Source organism: Homarus americanus, unplaced genomic scaffold, assembly GCF_018991925.1.
Source record: "Homarus americanus isolate GMGI-L3 unplaced genomic scaffold, GMGI_Hamer_2.0 scaffold19318, whole genome shotgun sequence".
NCBI classification, from domain to species: Eukaryota; Metazoa; Arthropoda; class Malacostraca; order Decapoda; family Nephropidae; genus Homarus; species Homarus americanus.
In genome coordinates this window covers 6,426,749-6,448,338 of record NW_024732238.1, presented here as the reverse complement: position 1 = coordinate 6,448,338, position 21,590 = coordinate 6,426,749, and the positions used below count along the sequence as shown (strand labels likewise).

The 21,590-nt window shown below is 40.6% G+C and overlaps 1 protein-coding gene across 1 annotated transcript in view; it reads left to right on the top strand.

The window, feature by feature from the left end:
* Window positions 1–595: 595 nt before the first annotated feature.
* The window catches only part of LOC121868401, an 89,771-nt gene continuing 68,776 nt past the window's right edge, over window positions 596–21,590 (top strand). The window contains exon 1 of the mRNA XM_042369007.1: window positions 596–697. The gene's annotated coding sequence lies outside the window, so the exon portion shown is untranslated. The remainder of the gene's footprint in view (window positions 698–21,590) is intronic.

Below are 21,590 nucleotides of genomic sequence, written 5' to 3'. Positions count from 1 at the left end.
GAGAGCTCGAGTGACCTAGAGTGATTCTGTTACCATGTACTTAGTCGTATTTATCACCTGAAGATTAATTAACTACCCAAACGTAACTTAACCTAATCTAACCTTAACTTGATCTAACCTAACGTAATCTAATCCCACAGGTAGCATCAGGGTGATTAATCTTCAGGTGGAATATGTTAGAATATCATTATCTTTTCAGGTGATATATAATGTACGAATGAATTCACCTGTGTGTATGTTTTGTATAATGACTTTACGTTAAGGTTTAGTTAGTTTAGTTTTATTTCACCTGTTGATTAAACACCCTTAAGCGTCCTAGCAGTTGTGGGGTTGAAACGCAGAACACTGAGCCAGTTTCCACACAGTACAACAACTTTAATACCCTCACTCACAGTCTAACGTCCTGTATTGGTACTGCTGCTCTACATGACACCTGGTCGTCTTGGCATTGTTCGTTACCGTAAACACCTGACTGGTAATACTACTTGAGCTTTTGCATGATGACAAGGGTGTGTGTGTGGGGGGGTGGATGAGACTAGGGTGACAGCGGAGGTCGGGGGTGAGGGCAGGGTGGGCGCGAGACAGGCAGTTGCGTGTTCACGGTGAGCGAGGGAGGACGCGTGTGAGAGCGTCTCCTCCCCCCCCCGACACTAGATCAACAGGTATCAAGAGTCCGTCCGTATCTTCCTCCACCCAGGTAAGGTGCTGGATGACGCTACCAGACCCATCATCAGGCCCTAAACACTGGGGGCTGTCGTCGCTGCCCAGTATCTCTGTCGTGGAGTGTGGGTTGGTGATCGCTGGTGATGCATCACTGGACGCCTCGAGCCCGGGGAGGGAATTCATGAAAACGGAAAACAAAATAACTTGAAAAAAAACCCACACCAATCTGTTTACGTAATTTGGTATAGGAGTCAATAAAAAGATATTAATTCATATTTTATAATTTTCACCAAGGTTAATAATGTAATAAGTGAGGTGTTAATTTTATAAGACAAATTTAGCTCTTTTGTTCACTCTAAGACACTCAGGATTTTATATCAGCTAGTCCTGGGTGTGTCCTCGTCACGCCCACAACAAAAGCAAGTTGTCCGAGTGTTAATTCATCTTTAACTGCAACGAATGGGGTGGGAGGGGTTATGGGCGGGTCATGGGAGGGTCGTGGGTCATGGGCGGGTCGTGGGTGGATGGTACGTCATGGTTCTCTGTTACTAAGATATGTTTCATCTTGGTAAATTCTGTCAATGAAAAAAAATAAATAAACAATCACGGAACAACTTGTGTGTCTGTGTGAGTCAGTATACAAGAGTCAATGACCTGTGGAGACTACAAGAGCCTCCGTGTTACATTATAATTTATACGATGAATTTATTCCTCTTGCCTGAATTTATTTTTTTTTCTCATCTGAATTTAGAAAGAAAACGAGGAGAATTTTTTTTTTTGTTAACATATCTTTTGTTGCCATTGGGAGCGACTCACTGCAGACGATGAGAACAACGGTGATTAAAGAGATAATTGAAGGACATATTGGATAGATTTAGTAATTTGGAGGAGGGAGAGAGAAAGAGAGGAAGGAAAAAGGGAGAGAGAAATGAAGGGAGAAAGAGAGAAATGAAGGGAGGAAAGAAGGGAGAAAGGGAGGTAAACACTCAGGAAACATCACCTCGACTGAGCCAACTCGCCAATACGGTCTGGTTCATCACGACGTCTCATCCACCCACTCCCCCTTATCACCAAGAGACCCCTCACTAACCCCCCCCTCCCCCCCGTCGCCCCGCCCTACAAGTAGACTGATATTAACTAAAAAGATTCAAAGTCTCACACTCTCAAGATGAAACTTAAGATTATTAGTAAAAAAGTTAAGTATCACCTCAGCTGTATGTCATCAGAAAACGAACGAACACTCTGAATTATGATAAATTAGCTTGGTAAAGATAAGTGTGTGTGGTGAAGGGTCGCACATCATAATTTTCCACATCTCGATACTAAAACATCAACACTGAAATATCCTGGGATTAAAAATATCCAGAGCTGGATTATCTAAGGTTTAAAATATCTTCTGAAACATATTAGGCTCAAACATCCTTCTAGAAGCCTCCTATAGTGAAACATCCAGATTGAAATGTCGTATGCTGAGAGTTCACCCTGGATCGTCTTGCCTATAATGTCCAAAACTGGAATTTAGGTCTTGATGATTATGCCCCAAATGTAAACATCCAGTGGGGTGGATGTCCTAGTGTTGGTCGTGGTAGGTACAGTAACATAAATATACAGTTGGATGGATGTCTAGTGTTGGTCGTTGTAGGTATAGCAACATAAATATTTACTTGATGATGAAAGTTTCCAGGACTTTTTTGACCGAGATTAGCCTCACCAAAACCTAGCCAAACTTAGTCTAACTTAACCGAACGTGACTTTTGACAAACTTAGCCTTTTATCTTTGTTAAACCTAAGCGCACCTGACCTAATTTAACCTTAACTGACGTAAATTTAACCTGACCTAAACTAATTTATAGATAACTTAAGCTAATTTAACATAACCAATTTCAGTTTAACAACCTAATTCCAACTTAACCTAACCTAATCTATTTTAACTCAAATATTAAGAGGCATTTAAAACAGAGAAGGCGTTCGTTATTTTTTTTTCCAACATGAACATACACGTAAAAAAAAAAAAAAGCTCGTATTCCCTCTGTGTTTACCTAAGTGCAGTTTTATATATTAATTAGAGACGTAGTCTAAATAATGTAATTCTTATTATTTATTTAAATTATTTATTTAGCGATACTGAAGTAAAATTAATTTATAAGAGAATAATATAACTGAAATATATATATATATATATATATATATATATATATATATATATATATATATATATATATATATATATATATATATATATATATATATATATATATATATATATATATATTACAGAGGAATCGATAAAGTTCATATAGCTCATAAATATACCAATGCTAGAATTTTTTTTTTTTTTTTTTTTTACAGTTGTTCGTTATGCAAAATGAGGTATATTGAACGGCACAAACCCTGGCAGTTGAGGCCCCTAAAACAACAAATAATATTCACCAATGTAAAAATATGAATGACCAACCAGGGTCATCAGCCTGCCGGATCCATCATCACTCGGTGTTTTGTTTTTGTAGAGAAGTGGATCGTTTGTCTACCTATATCTGACGTCATGTTTACGTCACTAACATCACGAGTGTCATTTTAATATGCACGTTCAGGTTCACATGACGAAAAATTCCAACTTTGTGATTTTTTTTCAGGGTAATTTTTTTTACGTGTAAATAAGCCAAACGAATTATATAAAAATACTATTGGAATTATTGGTAATATTTACACATACAGTGTTTTTTTAAAAAAGGCGTTTGTGTATGATATAATTATTGCGAACGAAAATAACAAATATTGATACTATTGGGATCGTGTGTTCCAATATTTCGTGACCAATGGAGATTTGGTCTTATTTTTTAAACTCATAAACAGAAGAAAAAATAATTGCAATATTTGAGTTTAGAAAAAGAAACATTTAGCTTATAAAATAATGTTAATATTAATATTTTTAAGTTATTTTATTTTAATGTTTTATTATAACTGAGTTTATTTAATATCTTTAGAAAATAAATAGAAATACAATGGAAACTTTCTGAAGTATATGATAATGTAAAAAAAAAATCACGTATGTAAAATTAAATAAAAAAAAGCCGTCATATTTGTGACCAAAGTTGTATATATTTGTTTTCAATATTTCTTCATAAACATTGAAAAGGTTTGACTATAACTTCTGAAAGCGTTTACATATGCACTAAAAAAAATATATATTCGTATAAAATGAACGATGGCTGAGATGAATATTGATTTTATCGTACGAGAATTTTCTGACGTGTGATGACTGGGCTATTTCCGAGTATTTTTTTTCCAGTTAGGTTAAAAAAAGAAATACAAACTTTTTGATCGACGTTTGTGTATTGATTTTTTTTAGAAAAACAAATAAAAACAAAAAACTGTAAGACAATTCTGTTAGATTTTTATTGTATTCGTCAAAAAAATCGTAAAGTATTGTATTTTTTTTTTTTACAATTACCTGTAAAAAAAACAATTTTATTAATATTTTTAGGATTTTTTTTCGTAGAGACAGACAGTGAGACAGACAGACAGATAGACAGACATAGATACAGACAGTGTTGGAACATTTACAGACACACTAAAGTACTTACAAAAGTCAAAAAATAAAAATAAATTACTTATAAATTCACTTTTCTAACTTACACTCCAAGAAAATCTGGGGAATTTATTTTAGCTTGAGTGAAAATTAAAACGTAATTAATTAGAAGCCAAGAATCCAATGTCTGATTAATTAGCTTGAGAAGATGTCCTCCCTTCATAAGTATACCTTGAAGTATAAGTAAAAATTGGTGTAAGTGGTGTATTTGTAAGTGTAAATATGTGTAAGTGGTTTTGTAAGTAAGTATAAAAGTGTGGTAGATGGTAGTGTAAATGTAGGTGTATGTAAGTATATGTAAGTGATTTTGTAAGTGTTTGTAAATGATGTTGCAAATGTAAGTGTAAATATGCATTCGTTGTAATGTAAATGTAAGTGCGCAATGAAAATGTTAGTAGGTATGAATAATATTGTACATGTAAATATAATTGTAAATGCGTATAATGTAAATGTAAAAAATGAAAGTAAGTAATAGTAGTGAAGGGGGAAGCCACATAGGGTACACTACAGTAAGTCAATTAGTTTAACTTAACCTCCAGACACGTCGCTGTAACACTGAAAACCTCTTTGTTATATCGGTGTTACGTTATGGTGCTGATGTGTCGTGTTAGTTTCATGTCATGTTACTATCATGTTATATTACTGTCATGTGAAGGTGTGTCATGTTACTGTCATGTTTGTTACCGTCACGTTATGTTACTGTCACGTTATGTTACTGTCAGGTCATGTTACTGTCACGTCAGCTTGATCATGTTATGTCTGTTTGTTATTCTTGGCCATGTCATATTTTATTCTCATTCCCGTGTGTCATGTCAGAGAGAGAGAGAGGAGAGAGAGGAGTTATCTGCCTATCACTTGTGCTCATGTTAAGTGTTACGCACATATACGCTATGTCATCATGGCGTACACACACACATACGACGTATTTTTTTAGCATACGCACATGGGGAATACAGTCATGGATATACATGGGTCTCTCTCTCTCTCTCTCTCTCATACGCCAATATTACGCACGCCATACGCCACAAACGCAAAGCGTAAATGCGTTTTTAATACAGACGATTTAGTTCAGCTGAGTACAACAAATCCATTGCTACCTTGGTACCTCTTCCATTTACCACCTGTTCTCTTCCACAACAAATTGTCCCTTTCCGTATCTCTCTCCCATTCCCTCCATAATACTTTAGTCTTCCTCTCCCATGTACACTCCTTTCCCTATAGTTCCCATCACTTATCCTTCTTCTCCCACATTCCTCCCCGTTCTCTCCACCTTCTCTCTGACATTTTTCCTCCATTCCCCTCTAACACTCCTTTTTCTCCCACACTCTTCCCCCTCCTCTTCCTCCTCCACTCTTCCCCGTCCTCTTCCTCCTCCACTCTTCCCCTCCTCTTCCTCCCCTCCTCCCCCTCCTCCTCTTCCCCTCCTCTTCCTCCCACCCCCCTCCCACCCCTCACAGTCCCTCACCATGCCAACTAGCAGCAGATAACAGCCGTTCGTGTCTACCGTGTCCCTATTTGTGTCATAATTCCCCGTCCTTGTGTCTGTCATTGTCCATGTCATGTCTGTCATGTGCGAGGCGAGGTCTGTCATTTGACGGTAATGAGGAGGTCGCTGTAGACAGGAGGTGGGCGGCGATAAGCGTTCATCTGGCGAAACTTTCCATTTACGTGTGGAGTTGGAAGAGATGAGGTTGAGGAACGTGAGAGGAGATAAGGGAGTTGGGGAGGAGAGTAGTAAGGGAGGGTAGGATTCGCCAGGCACTAGTTAACTTCTCGTGCAGGCAGTGTGGTTTATTACAAGGCAGCAGTGTCTTGATGTAGTTGTGGCGTGGTTATGTTTGTGTTGTGGGTAGTGGGGATGGACGGGGTGGGGGCGATGGTGGGGAGGAGGTGTGCTGAATACTCTCTCTCTCCTCTCATATTCTCTCCCCTCTCCCCCACTCGGCGTCGTACACTCACACCCACTCTCCCGCTCATCTGTCACACTCACCTGCCTCTGATCTCACAAGGAAAAGTGAGAGGGGGAGGGAGAAGCGAGGGTAGAGGAGGAAGATTGGAGTAGAGTAAAGAGAAGGAGAGAGGAAAAATGTGATTAGAAGAAAATGAAGGAAGGGAGGAGGAGAGGGAAAGGAGAGGAAGAGAGGGATGGGAGAAGGGAGGGAAGGGAGAAGAAGGGAAGAGAAAAAAGGAAAGAAGGGAGGGAAGGAGAAGGGAGAGGAAGACTGGAGTATGGTCAAGCGAAGGTAGAAAAAAGGAGAAGGGAGAGGGAAAAGGAAGATGGGAGAGGTAGGAGGAGAGTGAGGAAAAGAGAGGAAGACACCCCTACCCCTTTCACCTAAACAATCTCACTAACACACTTTCACCACCATTTACACCACCTACACCACCACCTACACCCCCACCCCTACACCCCCACTATCCCTACCCACCCCACTATCCCCCACACACCCCTACACCCCCTATCCCCCCACTACTCCACCCCACTACCCCACCCCTACCCCACCCCTACCCCACCCCCTACCCCACCTCTACACCCCTGTCCCCCACCACTATCCCCACACACCACTACTAACCACCCTATACCCACCTGTCAAATGTTTTCTCCAGGATGTTAACAGCAACAGGGTGTATTTTGAAATAATCTCTCATCAGTGGAGTGTTGGTGTCTGGCCCCTGGATCACCCCATGCTGGAGAGAGAGAGAGAGAGAGAGAGAGAGAGAGAATAACAATAGAACCGTGATTGTTTAGGGAACGAACAAAGAATGGAAACGAAAGAGGAGGAGGAGGAGAGGAAGTGAAGATAAGAAAGACAGGGCGTGAGAGAGGGTGAGAAGGAGGAGAAGGTGAGAAAACGTGAAAATGAAGAAGAAGAACGATAAAGAATTACCGGAGGAGAGAGAGAGAGAGAGAGAGAGAGAGAGAGAGAGAGAGAGAGAGAGAGGAGAGAGGAACGGAAGGGAAAAGAGAAAGAGGAGGAAGAGTAAGAAGAAAGAAATCATTGGAAGAGAAGAAGAGGAGAGGATGTATGTAGGAAGGAGAATGTAGAGGGAATAGGGGAGAATTGTAAGGAAAAAATGAGATAGATAAGTGAAGGAAGGAGAATAGAAAAGATTGTAAAATCAATAAAGACGAAGTGGGAGGAACAGGAATAGATAAGAAAGAAAGAAAGGGAAGAGAGAAAAAGCGAGGAAAAGGAGAAACAGATAAACCACTGGAAAGAGTGAGAGAGAGAACAGGCGAGCGAAGAAGGAAGGAAGGAAGGAAGGATAGGATAGGATAGGATAGGATAGGAGAAAATTATAACAAAAACACAAAGGAAAGAAAATTAATAAAAAAGAGAGAGAGAGAGAGAGAGAGAGAGAGAGAGAGAGAGTGTTTCAGGAAAATTTCGCGCGTAAACCTGAGGCCAGTCGTCAGCCAGTCTCTTGTTGTTTACGTTGGGGTGTGTCATGGCGTCCGTAAAACAAATGACAGTCGGGAGGGGTAAACATTAGGCTGTAGTGAAATTCTTGGCGAGTAGAGTGATGAATGAGGGGTATAAGAAGGAGAGAAAAGAGAGAAAGAGAGAGAGGGAAAGAGGGAAAGGGAGAGAATATATCCATGTAACGTCAATCCAATTAGAATTTTAACCTAAAAAAAAAAAAAAACTAAATTCCACTCGACTCAGGTAAGCCACATAACCTTCCCATTCTCTCCGAAATCTGTCAACAAAACGGCATCAACAAGACCCATATTTTGCCCTTATGACGTATAGGTGTGAGTAAGCTAGGGTTGACGGGAGAAAAATTAACATAAGTAATCTACCTCGTCTGAGTTATGGGGTGTGAGATGGTATCGTTTTGTTTACATATATTGACCGAGAATCGTACGTATGGGTAGAAATTATCGTTTCTGGGTGAAGTTTAATCTCTCTTGGTTTGTTTGGGTATTTTCCTCTCTTTATCTGTCTCTTTATGGCTCTTTTAATCTCTCTCTCTCTCTCTCTCTCTCTCTCTCTCTCTCACCATACGCAAGGATTTTGATAGGTTGGAGGATCAGGATGAGATGATATCATAAGGTTTTTAGTTATCTTCCTCTCCTTCCTCTTCTTCCTCTTCCTTCTCCTCTTGTAAATCCTCCTCCATCTCTTCCTTCTCTTCTTATTCCTCTTTCTCCCAATTACCCATTTTTTATCGTCCTTCACCACCACCACCACCTCCTCTTGACCCCTACTCCTACTCACTCCTTCCTCCTCCTTCTTATTTACCACCACCATCACCATCTCCTCCTCCCTACTCAATCTCACTCCTCCTCCCTACTCAGTCCTCCTCCTCTTCCTCGCTTCACTGGGACTCCTAAATGGCAGAAGATTAATAGGAGGAAGGAAGGAGGGCGCCCGAGCTTGGGATATAGGTGATGGAAGGGCGTGTGAGTAGCATCGGGAGGAGTGGAAGTGGTGTGGGGAAGCGTGGAAGTGGCGTTGAAGGGGTGTGGGGAAGCGTGGAAGTGGCGTTGAAGTGGTGTGGGGAGACAGAAGAGTAAAATCCTTGGCGTGTAAGTGGCGTGGGAGGGAGTGGGGGAAGCAGGAGGAGAGTGAGATCCTTAGTTTGGAGGAGGCGTGGGAGGCGTGTTATTGGCTTAGTGACAAGAGGCGTGGTAGGGGGGAGGCGTGTAAATCAGTGATCTTTAATACGGGGTGACAGTTGTTGTGAAATGTCGTAGAGAGGCGTGGTAGGGAGTGTAGGTGTTGTGGCGTGCGTACAGGTATGACAGGGCGTGTAGGCGTGTGTGTATGAGAGGCCGTGCTAGCGTGGGAGTAAGCTTGGATAAACCTGGGTGGTGTGGGCTCAGTGTGAGTGAGGTCATGAGGGCGTGGGAAGGCGCGTCATAAGGCGTAGGTAACTAGGGAGGCGTGTGGTGACCATGGAAGGCGTGCGAAGGGCGTGCAGTTACCAAGGGAACGATGACAGTAAACAAAGCCATCCATCTCTGGAGTTTACCATCTGTCAGTGGTCAAGTTTACTTTGGTTTACCGTCACCCTCCACCCTGTCTGTCTGCCTGTCTGTCTTACTGTTTATGTTTCTGTCTGTCATCTATCTGTCTCTTTGTCTATACGAGTATTTATCTGTCTGTCTGTCTGTCTGTCTGTTAAATATCTCGGTAAAGGTATTTATATTCTGACGCTCTCCTCACTCTCTCCCCCTCCCCTTCCCTCCTCTTATCTTCCATTTCGCCCCTCCCTCCCCCTCTTCCTCCCTTCCCTTCCCCTCAAATCTGATATCACACATCTCCCCTTACCTCGTCTTTCCCCTCTTTCTTCATTCCTCCTTTTCTCCTCTTTTACCTCCTTCTCTTCCCTCTTTCTCGTTTTCTTCCCTTCCTCCCTCATCCTCCTCCTCCTCTCTACTTCCTCTATCTTTCCGTCTTTCTCGTATTTCTTCCCCATTTCCCCTCCTCTTCATCTTCCCCTCCTTCTTCTCTTCCCTTTCCCCTCTTCCATCATCCACCTCCTCCTCCTCAAGTTCGCACTCCTCCCTCCCCTCCTCCGCCTCCCTTCCTCTCCCTCTCTTCCTACTCCTTCTCCCCCTACCCTACCTCCTCCCCCTACCCTACCTCCTCCTCCTATCCTCTCCCCTCTCCTCCTCTTCTATCATCCATCACCTCCTTCTCCTCCTGCCCTACCTCCCTCCCTCCTCCTTCTCCTCCTACCCTACCTCCCTCCTTCTCCTCCTGCCCTACCTCCCTCCCCTCCTCCTTGTCCCATCTTCCATCAGCCACCTCCCTCTCTCTCCGGACAGGTAACAATAAGGTTAATTAACATCACTTGGCAGCTCCAGACGGCCGGGGAATATTTGCCAAGGTGTAACTACCTGTGTGATGTCTACCTGTGATGTGGTCAGCAGGTGGGTGGAGAGGTTGGTGGGTAGGAGGGGTGGTTGGTGGGTAGGTGGGGTGGTTGGTAGGGGTAGGTTGGTGGGTAGGTGGGGTGGTTGGTAGGTTGGTGGGTAGGTGGGGTGGTTGGTAGGTTGGTGGGTAGGTGGGGTGGTTGATAGGGAAGTGGTTAATGGAGTGATTGGTAGGTGGGGAGGTAGATAGTTAAGGAGATCGGAAGGTGGGTGAGATGGTAGGGAGGTGGGTAGGTACGCAGGGAGGTGGGTAAGTACGCAGGGAGGTGGGTAGGTACGCAGGGAGGTGGGTAAGTACGCAGGGAGGTGGGTAGGTACGCAGTGAGGTGGGTAAGAAGGGAGATAGAAATTGGAAAGACTGGGGAAGGATTTTTTTTAAGGGCCTGGTAGGGTGCAATAAAGTGAAGAACCTACTGTTAACGAGGAAGTTCGAGGAGGTGGTAGATGGGGTGTTGGGGAGGTCTGAAGACGTCTTGATGGAAGATCCTATCCTACGTTAGTGATGCTCCTTTGTTTTGGGTGAGAGGGATGGTGGTGTTTATAGTGCGCTGTGGTGATGGTGATGGTTGTAGTGGTGGTGCGTCTACTGTTTTTGTATTTTGGGGTTTTTTGGGGTTTTAGGGGTTTTGTTTGATTGTTTTTCGGTGTTTGTGTTTTTGTTTTCGTCTGATTGTCTGTTTTTGTTTCTTCTCTGGGTGGTTTAAACGTATTTATTATGTCTTCTTTCGAGTATTTATCTGTCTGTCTGTCTTATTCTCTCTATAGATCTCTCCCCTCCCGTCCTCTCTCTCTCTCTCTCTCTCTCTCTCTCTCTCTCTCTCTCTCTCTCTTTCTCTCTCTCTCCCTCATTCCTTCGTCACCCCTTCCTTCACAATACTAGCATTAAGGAAAGAAGGAGAGGTGAGGGGAAGGAGTGAAGGAGAGAAAGAAGAAGAAGAAGAAGAGGAGAAGGAGGAAGTAGGAGAAAAGTGCGTCGTGTTGACAGAGAAAACAAAATAAATTCACCGTAAAATAACAGCAAAACTTTCCCCACTTTCTCCTCCTTTCTCTTCCCTCTCATTCCTCTTTCATAATATTATTCAATTCGCTTTTACTCCCCCCCCCCTCCCCATCCCCTTGCCAAAACACGCAAAATGTATAGCCAACTAGTTAGAGCTATTTTATTCCAGTTTATGGGAATTCTTGTAGATAAATACGAGTTAAAAAAAGATTAGAATGCTTTTTTCGTCTTTTTTTTTTCATATTGAATTTTTAAAAGTGTTTAGGAAATGTGTTTAAAGATGGGGAGGGGTAGGGGGAGGGGAGGAAGGGGGTGTTTTGTGCACGGGGTGATGACACTGTGAGAATATATTGATGACATGTTCAAAATTCATCAATAACACGTCAATAACTCATCAATTACCACATTAACAACACGTCATTACCACACCAATTACATGTCAGTCACTCTACGATCATATTAAACATATATTCATTATACTGGGGGTTCCATCTTGTGTGTGTGACGTGTGTGTGACGTGTGTGTGACGTGTGTGCGTGGGTGTGTCTGACGGAACAATCGGGGTTTTGGGTTAGAATATTTTCCTGCCTTGTACAGTATGTGTTTTACTGCGCCATTTTTTAAGAAAAAGTTGTTGTTGTGGTTGATTGTTGTTGTGGTTGTTACTGTGGTTGTTGCTGTGGTTGTTGCTGTGGTTGATTGTTGTTGTGGTTGTTACTGTGGTTGTTGTTGTGGTTGTTGCTGTGGTTGTTGTTTTTGTGGTTGTTGTTGTTGTAGTTTGGTTGTTGTTGTGGTTGTTGTGGTTGTTATTGTGGTTGTTGTGGTTAAAACTTTTCCAAAATAATCTCACTTTCTCTCTCTCTCTCTAGTTTCCTCATTAACAACCTAACGACCCAATTCGCTCGCTAGCACTGTCGTTACATTTCAAAAGGAGCGAGACGGTGGATTATTGTGGTTGTTACCTCATTAAATATCTCTAACGACCTCATTCGCTTGTGGGGTGTCTCTTGTAGGATAGTTACGATGGTTTAGTAGTGTACGACTCGGAAGGGACGGTGGGTAGGGCAATTAGAGTGTTTTGTATGGTAGTTAAGGTTTGAGTTAGATTTGAGGAGTTAAGTGATTTGTAGGGATTAATTAGGCTAGACCTGGATTGTTTGAGACCTTAATCACACGAGCCAGGGAGATTGTACTAGACGAGATTTAAACAGAACTATGACTTTAAAGAGACCGAAACCGAATGAACCCAACACCAAACGAATCCAACACCAAACGAACCCAACACCAAACGAACCCAACACCAAACGAACCCAACACCAAACGAACCCAACACCAAACGAACCCAACACCAAACGAACCCAACACTAAACGAACCCAACATCAAACAGATCCGAGACTGACAGAAATCCAAAACCTACCCCCCAAAACCCCCTCCCCCCAAACCTCCCTTCCCCCTCCCCTCTCCCCCCCTAAAGCTTTCCCCCCCACACTCTAACAGTTGCTAATGGTGCTGAACTGAATAACCAAATTTGGGCAACTGAGCATATTTTTGGACCTCACGCCCCCACCCCCTTCCCTCTCTTTCTCTCTCCCTTCCCTCTCACTTCCTCCCTTCCCTTCCCTTCCTCCCTTCCCTCTCTCTCCCTCCCCGCCTGCCTCTCTCAACATGGTTTACGGTTACTTGGAGATTAAAGAAATTTTTGCTTGCGGTTTGTTTGCGGTTAGTGGTTGGTGTTTGCAGCTGTTTGCGGTAGGATTTGAGAGTAGTGTTTGTAGTTTGTTTGCGATTGATATCTTGTTTACTTTTGTTTGTCAGGTCTGGGTATATGAATCTTAACTGAATCATTTTTTTTTTCTCTCTTTCTCTCTCTCTCTCTCTCTCTCTCTCTCTCTCTCTCTCTAATAAAGCTAGCCCTATATCCTTTCACTCAGTCCCTTCATATCTTGACATATATCAAAGATTTAGTCACCATCCGACCTTATCCGACCTACTCTCTGCTGTTGGGTGAGATAAGCCTCGCGCCCTGTGTGTGTGTGTGTGTGTGTGTGTGGGAATATTTTTAGTAGGCGTCTGTGTGTCTGTCTGGGCGTCTGTATGTCTGGCTGTGTGGCTGTGTGGCTGTATGACTGTCTGGGTGGGTGTTTGCGTGTTTTTGTCTGTCTGTATGTATGTATGTATGTGAGAGAGAGAGAGAGAAGTCTTTTCAAGGGGTTAGGATAGTTGAGAAAGTTTTAACTGAATGACTGACAATGCAATACGGTCCTCCCTCTCTCACTGATGGGGGGAGAGAGAGGAGAGGGAAGGTGGAGAGGGATAGATGAGGGGAAGGATGAAGAGGGAAAGTGAGGGAAAAGGAGAGAGGAGAGAATGAGGAGAAAGATTCTACACGTCCTACCATGACTTAAAGGGATTGTATACGTGACCTGACACGACCTGACCTCCTCCAGCAACCCCCCAGATACGACCTCACTGTGTTGACGAAGTGAATTAAACTCGGAAGAAAATTACGTCCTTTGTTTACGCTACGGGCGTGTGTGTGTGTGTGTGTGTGTGTGTGCAACGTAATATATACCAACATATGACAGTCACACACATACACAACAATAAACGAATGCACTTGCAGACAAGCCATTTTTTATTTTTCTTACTACTACTACTACTTATTATTATTGTTATCGTTATTTTTAGTAGTTATTTGTTACTATTATTTATATTACTTTTATTCTACATTTTATCATTTCTTCTTCTTATCATTATCATTGTTTTCATCCTCCTGTAACAACCCCCCACCCCCTCCCCGTGAATCGGTACCAGGTCAGGTTTAAATAAGGTTCACCCTGAGTTTTGCCTCGCCAAATAATCACGTTTCCCAGAAATTTCACTTCAATCAGAAATAAATCCAATTAGAAGTGCAGAGGGGAAGGAAGGGGGTGGTTAAGGGGAGGGGAGGTGTGGGGAGGTGGTATACAGGTACATGATACAGGTGGGAGTATACATAATTATACTAAGATATTGTATGTCTGTCTTCCTGCAGCTAATCCCACGTCCTGGTTTGTTTTATTATTATTATTATTATTATTATTATTATTATTATTATTATTCACTTTAGTCATGTTACTCGTGAATCGATTTCCAATTATTTACGTCCTTGCGATTCTCTTTGTACCTGACATTAATTTATCTTATTTCATTGGTATAATTTTCTGCCTGCGAGCGTTTTTATGTATCTGAATCGCACCTGGAGACGTCAGCGAGGTTATGAATGTTGTAGCGATATGTGGCGGGAAATAATAGCCTCGCGCCCTCTCATTTCTTGCGTTCTCTCTATCTCTCTCATTATTTCTCTCGCTTTCTCTCTATTTACGTGAGATACATCAATGGTGAGTTTTAATATTTTATGTAGTCAAGGAAAGAGAGTCTTTGCTTAATTTTGTTGCCATTTTGATTCGTTTTTGTTTTTTAGCTCAAGTTAATCAATCAAATGCGTTCGTGTTTATTTAGTCATGAGTAATATTCATCTTACGAACCTCTGTGAATATTTCTCCTTGGTATTGATATAAATATGGATAAAATAGCCCTTTTTGACGGAAAATAATGATAAAGTCTTTACACACTGTGTTTTAAAAAAATTCAATGGGACTGTGGTCTCTTCTGTAAACAAGGGTCGTTCCTTTTATTTTATAGCTCCGTGAAGTTGGGTTTATAGCTCCGTGATCGATGCACGTGAAGTGTATATCAATAAAGCTACCGCAGCCGCCATTTCTACTGGATCTTTGCGTCTTATTATATTTTGTCATTTTTGAATTGTGATTTCTACATTTTATACACTATGAATAATGTTACGGACGCTAGTAGAAATTATACATCACCAATAGAACTGTATGATCGATGGATGACTTGCGTGTATAACGATAAAAGACGATAATGAAGAAGTTGGAGGAAGAGGAGACCATAACGCTAGTGGGCTGAGGAGCAAGGAACCCCAATCCCACTGAGAATTACCGAAAAAATAAAAACACAAAATTTCACTCGTGTCTGAATCCTTTAGTTATTTACTCGGGGAAAATATGCAGTGTGTGTGTGTGTGTGTGTGTGTGTGTGTGTGTGTGTTTCTCCTCTTTTATTCCTCTGTAGTTTTTCTTTAGTTGGAATTGCTTGTGTCTAGTGCCTCGCTTACAGCTCTTGATCTCTGTGAAAATTAGAAGGAAAAAAAAGATATTTTTATTTTAGGCGGAAGGAGTTTGTGAAGCATACAGAAGGGATTAAAGAGATAAGATGAAAGAGAGTTATATAGAGTAGTAAAAGAGACTTAAAAGAGAGAGAGAGAGAGAGAGAGAGAGGGGTTAATTTCTCCATCGTAACTACTTAATTGCCTGTACCCAAACCACGTAATCCACTGTAACTTAACTACACCTGTAACCTACCCACATAATATCCTGTACCCAAACTACCTAATCCACTCATAACTACGAAATTAACTGTAACAACTACGTATTACTGTACCTTAGATGCCCTTCTGAACCCCCCCCCCACCACGCAAAAAAAACTCTTCGAAAGTTACATGAAAAAAAATCCAACTTTCAAGGGACTGTAGAAGTAAACAACTGGGTCATGGGATAAGCATCACTATTTCCTCCGGCTAATGGGGCCCATTCCATCACCCGGAGCGTTACCCATTACCCATTAAGTGCTCTGGGTAACCATAGAGGAGGGGGCGGTGGGGTGGGGTGGGGTGGTTAGGTGGGTGTGGCGTCTGCTGGTGTTAAAAGAGGTATTGGAAAGGTGTTTGGTGTTGAGACAGACAGACAGACAGACAGACAGTACAAAGGTGTTTGGTGTTGAGACAGAGAGAAAGAGACAGACAGACAGACAGACAGACAGACAGTACAAAGGTGTTTTCGTATCAGCATTACAAAAGACATTACAGGTGTTACATAGAGAGAGAGAGAGAGAGATCATAATATCATCAAATGAAAACTAAAACAACCCCCCTCGTCGAAAACCCCAGACAATAACAACAAGCGTTCGTCAGCTGAAAATCCGAAATCCTCCTCGAAGTAAAACTGTTCGTCAGCTAATTACTCCTCTCGGTTTATTTGGTTAATTCCTGTTGCTCATCACCCACTTCGATCGCATATTCTGACGTCACTGGTGAATTTTTTTAATAGTGTAATCCGTAAAAAAAAGCTTATTATCCTTGTCACCATTACAGCACCATAAGCTTGTATAGCTGTTAAAGCTTATTGTGTTTCGGTCACCATAAGCTTGTATAGCCGTTAAAGCTTATTGTGTTTAGGTCACCATAAGCTTGTATAGCCGTTAAAGCTTATAGTGTTTCAGTCACCATAAGCTTATATATCCGCTAAGCTTATAACACACACACACACACCATGACTCTCCTCCTATAGAAATATAAACTCAATGAAAATAACTCACCCAAATTATATTACCAAATTTTGTTCTTTATGATCCCCCATAAAATAACAAAATTAAAAATTATATATATTTATCCCCCATTAAAATACGGACATTAAAACACTGTTCACTTAACCTAACCTAACCAGAATTTGGGTATAATTTTATATGTTGGTTTTGTCTGTAATTACGTAATATTAAAGATAAATAATAAATCTTTTAGTTTTGTTTTAATTTAGGTTTATTTACGTATGATTGTGTATTTGGGGTACATATGAGATTGAAAGTTAGGTTTAGTTAGACTATGACGTCATTGCCAAAGACGGGAAACTCAGCAACTATGTGCCTAACGTGAGGGGGTTGCCAGTTAGCCTCCAGACTGACGCTGAGGTAAATACTGTTGTGTTCATTTGCATGCCTGATCATTCTTCGCCTTCTTCTCTTCTCTTCTTCCTCCTCCTCTTTCTTTTCGCTTTTCCTCTTGTTTTTCTTCTTCCTTTCCCCCTCTCTCTCTCTCTCTCTCTCTCCTGAACCCTCATCCTTCTCCTTTACCCTCTCTCTTCCCTTCTTTCCCTTTCTCTCTTTCATTCTCTTCCTACTTCCTTCGGCGTATCAGTTCCGAAATGGACGATTAACTCCTTCCTGTTCAGGGCTTCTACTGATCGCCTCCTCTCGAAGTTGCCGTGTTATCTCTCTCTCTCTCTCTCTCTCTCTCTCTCTCTCTCTCTGTCACCACCAGTTCCTATTTTGGATAATATGAGGAGACTGAGTGAATCCTATTAAGTCCATTACATCTCTTGTGGCTTCCCTCACCCAATTTATCCAATTTTCTTTGTTTTTTATTCCTCTCTCTCTCTCTCTCTCTCTCTCTCTCTCTCTCTCTCTCTCTCCTTCCTCATTTTTGTTGTCGTTGTTGTTTATTTGTTTTGGTCTAACGCAATTCCACCTGTTTTTTATTTTTTAATTTGATGTGTTTGTTTTGTTGTTACTCACACACACACACACACACACACACACACACATCAATTTAAGTATATAGAGTACCTAAGTATTAATAATGACGTATAATTGTCTCAACACAACGGTAGTTATCTATAATATCCACGTGTATTATCGATTATCTTGATAATTTGTACCTAATATATTCTGATAATGAGGCAAGATAATTGGTGTATCAATAGTATTTAGATTAGGGCAAGTATTTATGAAGGTAGTAATTGTATTTGTTGATAGATGGCGTTGTTACGGGTTAAGTGTGTGTGGGGGGTGTTTGTGGGGGGGGGTGTGGGGGTGTGTGTGTGGGAGGGGGTGTGGGGGGTCATGACGTCAGCGTGAGATTACTAAAAGACGAAAAGCCCGAAGGTGAAGCTAAAAAAATGGCGGGAAATTAAGAACACACGAATGCGGAAAAAAAACACAGAATTACCTGACATTTGTATATATACCAAGAAATTCACAAAGATTAAGATTAAAATACCTGTTGATTGGTTTGATTAGTATTTTTAGACGCTCTTAAGTTAAGCTTTCATCTCAATCGTAACTTTAAAGAATGTTTTTGATTGACTCACGTAATCTCTGGCACAAAGATGGTGGGTAAAATGACATTAATATCGTTGTGAAAATCAACCTTAACTGCATGTGTGTCTTTAAACTTCACTTGCGAGAAGAAGAAAAAAGATCTTAAGTGTGTTTTGTCACTTCCTTGTCTTTAAAATGAGATATGATTGGCAGGCTCCCTTCACACGACAGCCAATACGATGACGTGTTCTGGCTGCACTCCCAGAGCCAGCCTCCAGGTGATTGGCTGGCTTAGCTCTCACGACAGCCAATACGATGACAGGAAAACAGAATCTGAAAAGCTGAAAACTTCGTCAAAGAATGTGAAGCTATCGTCTGCGGGCTTGAAGAGTCTGTAATCTCTAAAAAGGACTGTGAAAACTTTAAAACACTTTCTGAAATTCGAAATCATCCAATAAAATCGAAAATACATCCTAAAAATCGAAAACACCTCCTAAAAATCGAAAACACCTCCTAAAAATCGAAAACAACCACAAATTAAAAACTTCTTTAAAAAACATAAACCCTCTAGAAACCGAAAACATAAAACAAACGAAAAAATCAAATCTCTAAAATACACGTAAACGCCGCAAAAAATCCTTTGTTATTATTTGACGTCATATCACCCCGCTGTGCCAAGGGGAAAAGAGAGGGCGTGTTATAATATAGTGTCCCGCTACCTCTTACCGTTGCTTGCTAGCTTGTGAAAATATTTTAGCCCAGGTAATCGTGATTGTTTACATTCTGCTTGGCATTTGTTTGTTTACCTCCTTTCAGCTATCTCTCTCTCTCTCTCTCTCTCTCTCTCTCTCTCTCTCTCTCTCTCTCTCTCTCTCTCTCTCTCTAGCTACTTTAAAAAATATTACACTATTCTCTCTCATTCTTTGTGCCCTCTCCCTCTCTCTCCCTCCCCCACTCTCACTTACCCCGTCTTACTTACTCCCGTCTCTCTTACTCCCGTCTCTCCCTCTCTCCTTCCTTCCCTCCTTCCATCCCTCCTCCCTCTCTCTTTCTCACTCCCTCTTACCTACTTCCTCTCCACCCTTCTTCTCTCCCTCCTACTCCCTTCCCTCCTCACCCTCTCCCCCTCCCTCTCTCTTTCTCCCTCTCACCACACCTGGATCTATTTCAGTCCGTGGCAACGCAGTTTAACCTTATCACATCTCCCTTGCCTGTGCTGCGGTTATTGCGGTTATTGATGTTGTTATTGCAGTTATTTACGTTATTACTGTTATTGTGGTTATTGCGGTTATTGATGTTATTACTGTTATTGTTGTTGTTATTGATGTTTTTTTTGCTGTTATTGATGGTATTGTTGTTATGACTGTTATTGCGGTTATTACTATTATTGTTGTTGTTGTTCTTGATGTTCACGTTTTTGTTGTAGGTTCCATTTCTGTTATTAATGTTATTGTTATGGGTGTTATTAATGTTATTTGTTTGTTTTGTTATTGATGATGTTATAAAATATCTCTTCCGTAATTGCATTAATTTTGGGTGGATTTATAGCCAAACTAATTACTTTTTGACACACACACACACACACACACACACATACACACACACACACACATATATGCGCTAATTTATTGCATTTAAATGAAGAAAAAAATTTGATCGATTCATAAATTTAAATAAATATAAAAATAACCTGATCATTTTGATAATTTAAAAAAACAAATAAATAAAATAAAAACACAGGAAAATCTTTGGTTATGAGAGATTTTTTATGCGAAATATTTGGATGAAATATAAAGACTTTTAACGTGTAGATGAACACCACTTGTGTAGAGAGATAGGTAGAGAGATAGGTAGATAGGTAGGTAGAGAGATAGGTAGAGAGATAGGTAGATAGATAGGTAGATAGAGATAAAGGGCAAAAGAAAATAAGATAAAATACTAAACCCAATTTTTAATGGTGAAAGAAATAAGAAAAAGAGAAAATAATAAGGAAACTGAATGAAAAAGAGAAAGACAAGGGAAGGGCAAACCGAAAGAGAAAAACAAGAGAGAATCAAAGAGAAAGTCAAGAGAGACGCAAAACGCAAGAGAAATTCAAGATATAAAGAAAAAACAATAGAGAAAGTCAAGAGAAAGGCAAAAAATAAAAAATAAAAGCCAATATTAAGGAAAGCGAAACAAACCCAATTGGGAATCAACCGAGACATAATGAAAAACAAACCCCTTGAGAGACATACGAAGCCGTGAGACAATTCTGGCCGAGAAGAAAGGTAAACAACAAACAAAAGACGAGCGGTAAGAGCGCCAAATGACTCGCCTAGTAGGAAGTATATATATTTTTTTCGCACCTTATTTAAACTCTTTCAATAGTGTATAATTAACTAAGGATGTAGTTAAGTGGTCCTTTATTGTAGTTAGAGAGGGTTAAATACTCTTTAAGATTGTGATTTTGTTTGATTTGTATAGATGTAGGAAATCAAGTGCCTGAAATGTGTAATGGAGGGGCAAAATACGTACTAAATAACTTTACTCTAAGGATATTATATATATTTGACCTTATTTAACCTCTTCTAGTTATGTAAAGTGAGTAAATATATCCCAAATGACTTTTATATTAGATATTAAACGGTTAGGATTTAAATCAAGGCGATGAATTACGTACATAGTTGGGGGTTTTCAGACTATGGATGCCTGAATATGAGTTACGATTATTAACAAACAAAAAACGATCGAAAGACACGCGAAATGACTGAACTCTCTTAACTTATTTGTTTTATCTTATTTAAGCTTCTCCAGTGTGAGAAATTAGTAAATGACTCTTTGAATATGAGTGATAGAGGAGTGTATGATTATTAAATAGCTCAATTTGATATCATATTATAGACTTTAGATCCCCGCAGTATAGAAACAGGAGCAACAAACAAATGACGAGCAGTGGGTCACCCAAATAACCCACCCTTATGCAATTTATTTTTGGCTTCTTGTGTAAAAATGAAGATATAATACTGATTAAGGTCTCTTTTTTTTATTGTTAGTCACGACCATAAACGCCAGGGATTATAAATATCGTGCGTCTTGACTCTACTGTACCTCATAACACAAGTCTATATTCATAAACGATATAAAGAAGATTTGCTTCGCTCGATAGGATTTTCTTTTTAAAGTCTCATAATAAACTTTAACACTCGTTTGAACTTTATTAGATATCAAAGTTAAACATCCTATTTTCCCATCAGCTGTAAATTATAAAGGTCATAAAAAATAGGGCTAATTAGATTTGATTACAGAAAATAAACGCGAGGGCGGGTGTGGGTGTAACTAAATGTCAACACTGAAACAAAAGCCGATCGGAAACACGCGTAGGTGTTTTAGAACTTATTGTATCCTTTTTGTTGTATTGAATTATATGTTTTTAGAGTTTAAATCCCCCTTTCCTTCATCTATAAACGTCAAGAAGTATAGATACCTTGTTGCTGTGTTTTTTATATTGACGTCTGATCACAACACATAATAAGAC